Genomic DNA, 9,406 nt, shown 5'->3' on the forward strand with positions numbered 1-9,406 from the left:
TTCAGTTCAGTTCAGTTCATTTCAGTCACTTAGTCATGTCTGACTCTTTGCAGCCCCATGGACTGCAGCACGCCAGGCCTCCCTGTCCATCACCAACTCCCAGAGTTGACTCAGACTCGTGTCCATTGAGTTGGTGATGCCGTCCCTTTCAGTTAGCAGTGGCTAAAACCTGAGTAATCTGATGTGATGCTTCTGAGTCTTTCAGCCTGTCACATCACTTTTGTCACAACACTGTGTGTTCCAAACAGCATTGCCTGGATCCCATAAACCACTGGGGAAAATCCCATTAGGCGGTCCCTTTATCAACCCCGGACTTCCCTCGTGGCTCAGAGAGCAGTGTCTTTCTACAATGCGGGAGACCTGGGTTCGATCCCTGGGTCAGGAAGATTCCCTGGAGAAGGAAACGGCAACCCACTCCAGTATTCTTGCTTAGAAAATCCCATGGATGGAGGAGCTTGGTGTAGGCTATTGTCCATGGGGTCGCAAAGAGTCAGGCAGACTGAGCGACTTTCCTTTCCCTTTACTCAACCCACCTACACAGTACTCGGTGATAAAGAGGCTTTTGCAATTCTGAAAGCTTGCCTGGGGGCAACATCTTCAGGCCTGCCTCTTGTGTGTAAAACTGTTTCTACTTTTGGGAAAGGAGCCTTGTTTGCCATGATAGAGTGAGTCACTCAGTCGTGTCCAACTCTTTGAAACATGGACTATAGCCTGCCAAGCTCCTCTGTCGATGGATTTCTCCAGAAAAGAATACTGGAGTGGGTTGCCATTTCCTTCTCCAAGGAAGGAACTCCCAACTCCAAGGAAGTTGCCATTTTCCTTCTCCAATTTATCATGCCATTCACCATGATGACTCAGGCAAATACCTAATGGAGCTCAGCTCACATGGGGTCCAGACTCCGGATTCAGTCTGGCATGGGGAGGGAAAAAAGTACCCTACAGGAACATACCAGAATCACCGCTGGAAAGAAACAAACAAAATATTCTGAATTTTATGGATGACTTTTTTTTCAAAAATGTTCATAGCAATTCATATAATTTGATTTGACAAATGCTATTTTGATAACTTTTCTTAAGTGTGACATTCCATCGTCACATATGCATATGTGTAGAACACTTAGAATGCATCATCATATTTACTCTAGAAAAAATACCCTGGAATAGATATTATTAACCCCATTTTGCATTTGAAGAAACAAAGGTGAAGATAAGTAGGTAACTCAGAAAAAGGCACAGATAAAGCAGAGAATCAGGATTTAAATCTATGCCTATCTAATCTCCCAACAGCAGAAGGATGTGCCAATATGCTTTTAATCATTTTCCAAACATTGAACATGTAGGCTGTTTCTAATATCTTGCTGTTAAAAGCAATGCCACAATGATACACATGTACATTAATCTTTGTCAGAATTTTTATTGCCTCTAGATTGAATAGTACAAAGTAACACACTAGGTCAAAGGGTATGTAGTATTTTTAAAGATTTTTTTTTTTTTTAATATATGAGATGAGATTGTTTCTCAGAAAAGTTGTCTGGGCCATACTCCTAGGGGGCATGAGAGTGTTTAGTTTGTGCACTTTCACCCACACTACTATTCTTTTCTCTTTGTGAATTCAACAGGTAACAAAATATTAATTTAAGCAATTTAGAACATTAATTTAAATAATTCATGATGAGGATAAAAATTTTTGTATGTGTATTAGTCCTTCATATATCTTCTATGAATTGTCTACTCATATCTTTTATACACACACACACACACACACACATACACATAAAGGCAATGCTAAAGAATGCTCAAACTACCACACAATTGCACTCATCTCACATGCTAGTAAAATAATGCTCAAAATTCTCCAAACCAGGCTTCAACAGTATGTGAACTGTGAAATTCCAGATTTTAAGCTGGATTTAGGAAAGGCAGAGGAACTAGAGATCAAATTGCCAACATCTGTTGGATCATCAAAAAAGCAAGAGAGTTCCAGAAAAACATGTACTTCTGCTTTATTGACTATGCCAAAGCCTTTGACTGTGTGGATCACAACAAACTCTGGAAAATTCTGAAAGAAATGGGAATACCTGTCTCCTGAGAAATCTGTATGCAGGTCAGGAAGCAACAGTTAGAACTGGGCATGGAACAACAGACTGGTTCCAAATCAGGGAAAGAGCACGTCAAGGCTGTATATTGTCACCCTATTTATTTAACTCATATGCAGAGTACATCACTTGATTCCAGCTTGTGCTTCATCCAGCCCAGCGTTTCTCATGATGTACTCTGCATATGAGTTAAATAAACACTGGGCTGTTAATAAACGCTGTAAATAAATGCTGGGCTGGATGAAGCACAAGCTGGAATCAAGATTGCCAGGAGAAATATCCATAACTCAAACCTTCCTTGCTCTATTTTCATGGGCTTTTCTCTGCATTGTCTTTTAGCCACCATCATTCTGGACTCCTTTTCCCTATTCTAACTACATATACATATATATATATATATACATATACACACATACATATATATATATCTTCACTGTTGTTGTTTATTCTCTAAGCCATGTCTGACTCTGTGACCCCATGGACTGTAAAGCATGCCAGACGTCTCCATCCTCCACTATGTACCAGAGATTGCTCAAATTTATCTTCACTGAGTCGGTGATGCTATTTAACCATCTCATCCTCTGTCGTCCCCTTCTCCTCCTGCCCTCCATCTTTCCCAGCATCAGGGTCTTTTCCAGTGAGTAAGCTCTCCATATCAGGTGGCCAAAAGTATTGGAGCTTCAGCCACAATCCTTCCAATGAATATCAAGGGCTGATTTCCTTTAGGATTGACTGGTTTGATCTCTTTGCTGTCCAAGCGACTGTCAAGAGTCTTCTCTTGCACAACAATTTAAAATTCCCTATGCTATACAGTAAATCTTTGTTGCTTATCTAGTTTATGTATAGTAGCTTGTATCTGCTTAAATTCTCATGCTTACATTTTGTTTATGATGGTCTTCTTGTTTTAAAAGGTAATTATATTTAATAATATATTCACATTAATTTTTCCTTTATGATTTATTTCATGATTTTGTGCTTAGGAAACTTGATTATCTCCCTCTCCTAGATCACACACATGCATGTTCGTCTATAGTTTCATCTTGTTCCTTTGTAGCTGTGTGTAGGAGATAGATGGGCTCCAGCTTAGACATTTATAACTGGCCTCTATATTTCATGGGGCATAAAGAAGAGGGTTTCAGGCTGGATACTTGCATTTTCTAGGACAAGAGATAGGTGTGCTCTAGTTAAGACATTTACCATCAGCCTCCTCTCTGCCCTCCAAAATTGATGCAGAAACAGGGTAAATAGCAAGTGTTTGTCACTTGTAAACTCTTTGAGGTAGTAGTCACAGTGATAGTCAAGGTAATAGTCATGCCCAGGACAAAGAGGGGTAAAATCCTATTTGACTAAAGGGTTAAGGGATCTCTCCTCCCCCCACTTTCGGGACAAGGGAGGCACTACACATGTGCAGAAAGGCTCCTTGTGGGTCAGAAGTCAAGGAACAACACCAGATCATAAAAAATCTTGTTCCTCCCAAAAGCCTTCACTTCGAGATCCATCCCTGGCTGAGGAGCGCATGCACACTCAGGAGGCTCCCAGGGCAGGCCAGGCGTGGGAAAAGAAATCAGATAATTTGCCTGAAGGAAGACGAAGACTCGAAAGAACTGACCAAAATGGTTTCATCACCTCTTATTTTGCTCTTCTTCACGAGACGGGGATGCCCACGCCTTTTGTCTCCAGGTTGCCTCTGTCTTGACTAAACAAACCGTGTCTCTGCGCACTTGTTGCTGTGCTATGCCTCTAATGATTAAACTCTGTACCCGCATTTGCAGTTTCTGCCTCCGTGATCAATGCATTTCTCACTGGCAGCTAAGGTCCAGGAAAAAAACAGCTTCTAGCCTCTAGCCCTTGCTGGTCTGGTGGCTGGGATTTCTGATTCTCATCCAGGCTACCCAGGTTCAGTTCTTGGGCAGAGAATTCAGATCTGGCTTCACAGTAGAAGCTGTAAAGTCCACTCACTGCTGCCTTGCCAAGATCAGTTGTATATTTCACGTATAATTCTTCAGACTGCTTGGCATTATTACATGGCATGAGGTTCGAATATGAGTTTTTTTCCCTCAAATTTTTGTAGCTATGCCATGTATTGCTTTCTTCTCAGTTGTTCTTATTAAGGCTTTTAATTAAGCCTATATTACAGACATTATCCTCTACTTTTCTTTTAATATTTTTGTACTATCTTTCTAAATTTTTGTATCATTTTAATTTTCCTTTATTATCTGCAAGGATACTTATGATTTAATAAAGCTAAATAACCAACTAAAATCATAGAGTTGATAATTGATGTGGCCAAACCTGGATTTGAATGCAAATTTTCAAGTTATAATGCCATGTAGCTATCATCATGCCTGTCTGTCTCCATTTTATTTTCCTTCCTTTCCTTTCCTTCTTATTTCAGACAGCATGTATTGTTCATATATTTTAGTGACAGCACATAGTAAGCACAGTCTAACGTCTTCTTACATTTATTGAGGTACTACACTTTTAGAGTTAACTGTCTTCTACATTTTTAAGGCAATGTCCCCAGTATGCCTTGCAATAGTCTTTTAATCACCCTAAGGCCATTTCCTTCCCTCAACACTTCCTATAGTTTCCTTTTTCCTCAATAATGAAGCTATATCTCAGTAGTTGGCTCTTCAGCAAAGACAAGATGTGAATTTCCCCCTTGGGCTCGTTGGGTCCACCTGGATGCTGCTAGAATACTCCTCTTAGAGCTTCAGCTCGAGTACAGTTCAATGTATGCATTTCCCATCTTTGGCAGCCTTTAGCCAGTGTGGGCGGAGAAGGCAATGGCACCCCACTCCAGTACTCTTGCCTGGAAAATCCCATGGACGGAGGAGCCTGGTAGGCTGCAGTCCGTGGGGTCGCTAAGAGTTGGACACAACTGAGTGACTTCACTTTCACTTTTCATTTTCACGCATTGGAGAAGGAAATGGCAACCCACTCCAGTGTTCTTGCCTGGAGACTCCCAAGGATGGGGGAGCCTGGTGGGCTGCCATCGATGGGGTCGCACAGAGTTGGAAACGACTGAAGTGACTTAGCAGCCAGTGTGGACCTATAGGATTAAGGAGTGGGCTTGTTCTCCTCATTTTGCTTGTTCTTCCAACTCTGAATGATGGGATTTCCCCCCCTGGATATTTTGAAATAAATGGTATTTTTTGCTAGCCCCAGAATGGCTGCCCCAACATACATGCCATTCATGTCCCAGGACTGAATCCCTGTCAGGACAATTTCTTAGTTGGCCAAGCCACATCTTGGGTAACTAGTCTCCAGGGCAGATGCTTAAAGACAGGTCTAGCAATGACCTAACACTGAAGAAAACAGATTCAGCTTTGGTGCAGATCGTGTTGCTCCAAGGGCACCACCATTCATGTGACTGGACTTGAATTTCAAATTCATGACTTCCCTGTGTGGTGGTGTTTGTTCCATCCACCAAAATATAGAGCAGCTCTGAGTATTTGCAGAGTCTGGTATATCTGCTGTGTAGCAGAGGGAATGCCTCCCAGAATATGGCAAATCAGAATCAGTATTCTCCCTTCTAGAGCCATCGTGAGTCAGACACTTGCGATTTCATGGGTAATTTGAAGAGAAAGTAGAGGAGGCAGATGAGTCAATCATAGAAGAGTGTTAGTCACCAACATAACACAAAAGCCATACTTGTATAAGAGTTCTAATATTACACAAACTACAAAGAGCTACACATCCTTTCAATCCATTTCCCTGAGAACTGTTGCTGTAGTTCATGATTTCAGGCAAACTAATGCATAAGTTCTGCCTATTTCTTGCCCAGGCTTTGTACTTTTTCCTATCTATTTCTCTTCATGGAACCCAGCACTATAATGTCTTTGTGAGACATAATTAGTGGTTGTAGGTTGACTTCTCAGAGTCAAGTTTCCCTCTCTTACCATTTTGCTCTATAGTTTCCAATCACTCCTAATTAGTTACTATGCTTTTCTTCATGAAAACTCAGATAAAAGTTACACTGGCCCTAAAAAAACATCCAAATCATTTTCTATTCCTTCTACTTCACTTATCTTTAAGAGGCACACATGATGAAGTCCTGTTCCTATTCTCCTGGGTCAACAATTTGTGATTTAAGAGTATCTTCTATTTTGTTTCCTCCTCCTCCCTCAGTTATTATTTTGAAACAATTTTCAAAATACAAGGCAAATTGTTAGGAGTGTCTTCAGTGGCTTGCCCATAGTCATATAACTGATATATCAGTGGTAGAGCTCAAAGTGGATGTAAGGATGTGAATCTTGTGAATCTGCAGTTTAAAATTCTTTGCAATATAGTCATTACCTCATTGGAGGTTATCATTCATATTAAAGATAATGATTACAAATTAATATGAAATATATTTTGATAAACTATGACATAATGTGAATCCTTCATAAAGCTAATAAAATAACTGCCTTGATCATATTAAATTTTATAACAACTGATTAAAGGGAGTAAATGAGACAATAAATATAAGTGGTTAGCACAGGGTCTGGCACATAGTAAGTACTCAATCAGTCTTTGCTATTATTGTCTTTTAAGTGGCTAACAGATGCCAGGTAAGCTTCTATTCACTCTATAGCTAAGGAAGCCTTAGAAGCACATTACTTAATTGTTCTGGATTTACTCTGGGGCTTTGATATTTTCCTTAGGTTTATTATATTTACCCACTATCATTTCCAGTATAATTGAAATATCTGTATATTATCAAACAATTTAGAATTTACACGTCAGAGTGGTATTTTTTTTTCTTAATTTATTTAAGTTCCTTTAGTTGTATGCTGCTGGAGAAGGCAATGGCACCCCACTCCAGTCCTCTTGCCTGGAAAATCCCATGGACGGAGGAGCCTGGTGGGCTGCGGTCCATGGGGTCGCGAAGAGTCGGGCACGACTGAGCGACTTCACTTTCCCTTTTCCCTTTCACGCATTGGAGAAGGAAATGGCAACCCACTCCAGTGTTCTTGCCTGGAGAATCCCAGGGACGGGGGAGCCTGGTGGGCTGCCGTCTGTGGGGTCGCACAGAGTCGGACGCGACTGAAGCGACTTAGCAGCAGCAGCAGCATTTGTATGCTGCAATGAACCAGCCAGCTACAGAACTGTGTTTGATGGAAAGAAATACACTCTCACAAGTCCAGTTATAATGTTTGTCATAGTTTCTATTTGAAAAAAAAAGTTTAAAATGCTTTTATTCCCTACTATTTCTTACGTATTTTGTATATCAAATGAAGCTCTGTGAAAATAAGCAATTGCTGTGTAACAACATGGCTTCAGTTAGTACCAGGCACACATTAAGGCCATAATTGGGTAAAGATAATTTCTAAATCTTCTAATGTTTAAAATGGAAGTGTATAATAATTCATTTCCCAAAGACAGTTTTTACAGAGGGTGCCTAACAGTTCCTCTGTATGAAACACTATCAGGCTGTATTTCCACTAGCAACCTAGGGTGAAAATGACAACCAGAGCAATGTTCTTAATACTTTCTGTTCACAGAAAGCCTTATTTACGGTTGTGATTGGGATTCCAAGACTCAGATCTTTCTGTTTTTCACAGCCTTCAAAGACAAGACCTTTCCTACACTGCTTCCTGCCTGCTGGCAGCAGCAGCTAATCCTTCCAGTTGTCCAAAGCTGGCGTTCTGTTCCTTCTGCTGGCTGTCACACTGATCGCCACTCTTTCTCGGGTCTGTGTGAGTGATTCAGACACAAGAAATTGAACATACGTGTACTGCTAGCCATCAGTCAGGGCATTCTGTCTACTCATTTTCCTTTTCTGCCCTAATGTAAAACAAGCCCACGTCAGAAGAGGTACCGTGTCTGAATATGAGCTGAGACGAATTACAGCAGCAGAACATGCAGGGTGTGACATATCCCTTGAGGAGAGGCAGAGCCCATTTTCCTTGAGAAGGAAAGGCTGAACCTGCAAGGAACACATGTCCTTCTGTGTGATGCAGTTGTCTTCATTGAGTAGTACAGACAAGAAGCTTGATTACATTCGGAATCAGGGACATTTCCTTCAGGGATTGGAGTTTGCTTGTGGTAAATCATTCTCTTTTCAGTATTCCACATCTCCATTTTTTTTTTTTTCTCCATGCTGTGTCCCACTATAAAGAAAACCTCAGTTATTTGTAGGTCAGTCCCACTAAGGTGTTGATCCGAGAGTAATTTAAGGGACAGATTTTCAGACTACAAGTATGTAGGTATGTGTGTGTGTGCACCAAGAGGAAAAAGAGAGAATATGAAGCTCCAGAATAAACATAATTAGGAGTGAAGGTAATTTCATGTTAAAGAACCTGCCTATCTACTCAACTAAATAGAGATATAGTCTAGTTGTGCTACCTAATATAGTGGCCACTAGATATACATGGCCCTTATTTAAATTTTAAAATGCATTTGATTAAAACTTGACTCTTCGGTCTTACTAGGTGCATTTCAGATGCTCTGTAACTCCGGGAGGACAATGGCTGATGTACTGGACAGCGCCTAACCGAGCAGAAGTCTCCAGTGGACAACGGCAGTCAGCACGGGTGGCAGTCGGGCTCCTATGAGACTCTTACCAGGCTGTTCACTGTGCACACCTGTCCATGACTCCACAGCTCAGAGTGACTTCAGGCCTCATGTCAATGCTCCAGGCAGGAAAAAGGGAAACAGTAAGTGCCAAAAAGCTGATTACAGCTGATTCTATCCTCGTTTTTTTTTTCCAGAAAAATAATAGCTTTTCCAGAACCTCCAGCTACTAGACTCTTTATAGCACATGAAACTGAAATGGGTCACATGGCCTCCAATGACTGGGAGAAGGTCTAGGGTGGTGAATATGTCTATTGAAATATTGTTATTAAAAACAAAATCCGAGTTGTGATGTAAGACAGAAGGAAAGAATCAAGTGAGTAGGCAACATCCGAGTCCAAAACTCATGGATACCTCTTTTATGGCATCAGTTTTAAACAATTTTAAACGTTTGCTCTAAATTTTTGGTAGGCAAATTTTAAGTAATTTAGAAAACTAAAGTACACATTAAAAGAAACATGAATATGATGTAATGAATGGTAGAAAGTAAAAATATCATGGTTTGTTAGAGGTTGATAATACAAAGAGATGTCTTTGGCATGACCACTTTAGTATATACCTCTACAAACTTTGGGTTCCTTGTTCCTCTTCTGCTGTTAGGGAGATTTTAGTTAACTAAATATAGTATAATTATATTTACTTAATTATATATAATATATACACATATAGTACTTCCTTTTCATTTTCATAAGGGAGTGTAAAAAGCTGCTAAGTTTTCAAGATGTAAGGAAACAATGAGCTCTCCACCA

The sequence above is a fragment of the Cervus canadensis genome, chromosome 25 (genome assembly GCF_019320065.1).
Source record: "Cervus canadensis isolate Bull #8, Minnesota chromosome 25, ASM1932006v1, whole genome shotgun sequence".
NCBI lineage: Eukaryota > Metazoa > Chordata > Mammalia > Artiodactyla > Cervidae > Cervus > Cervus canadensis.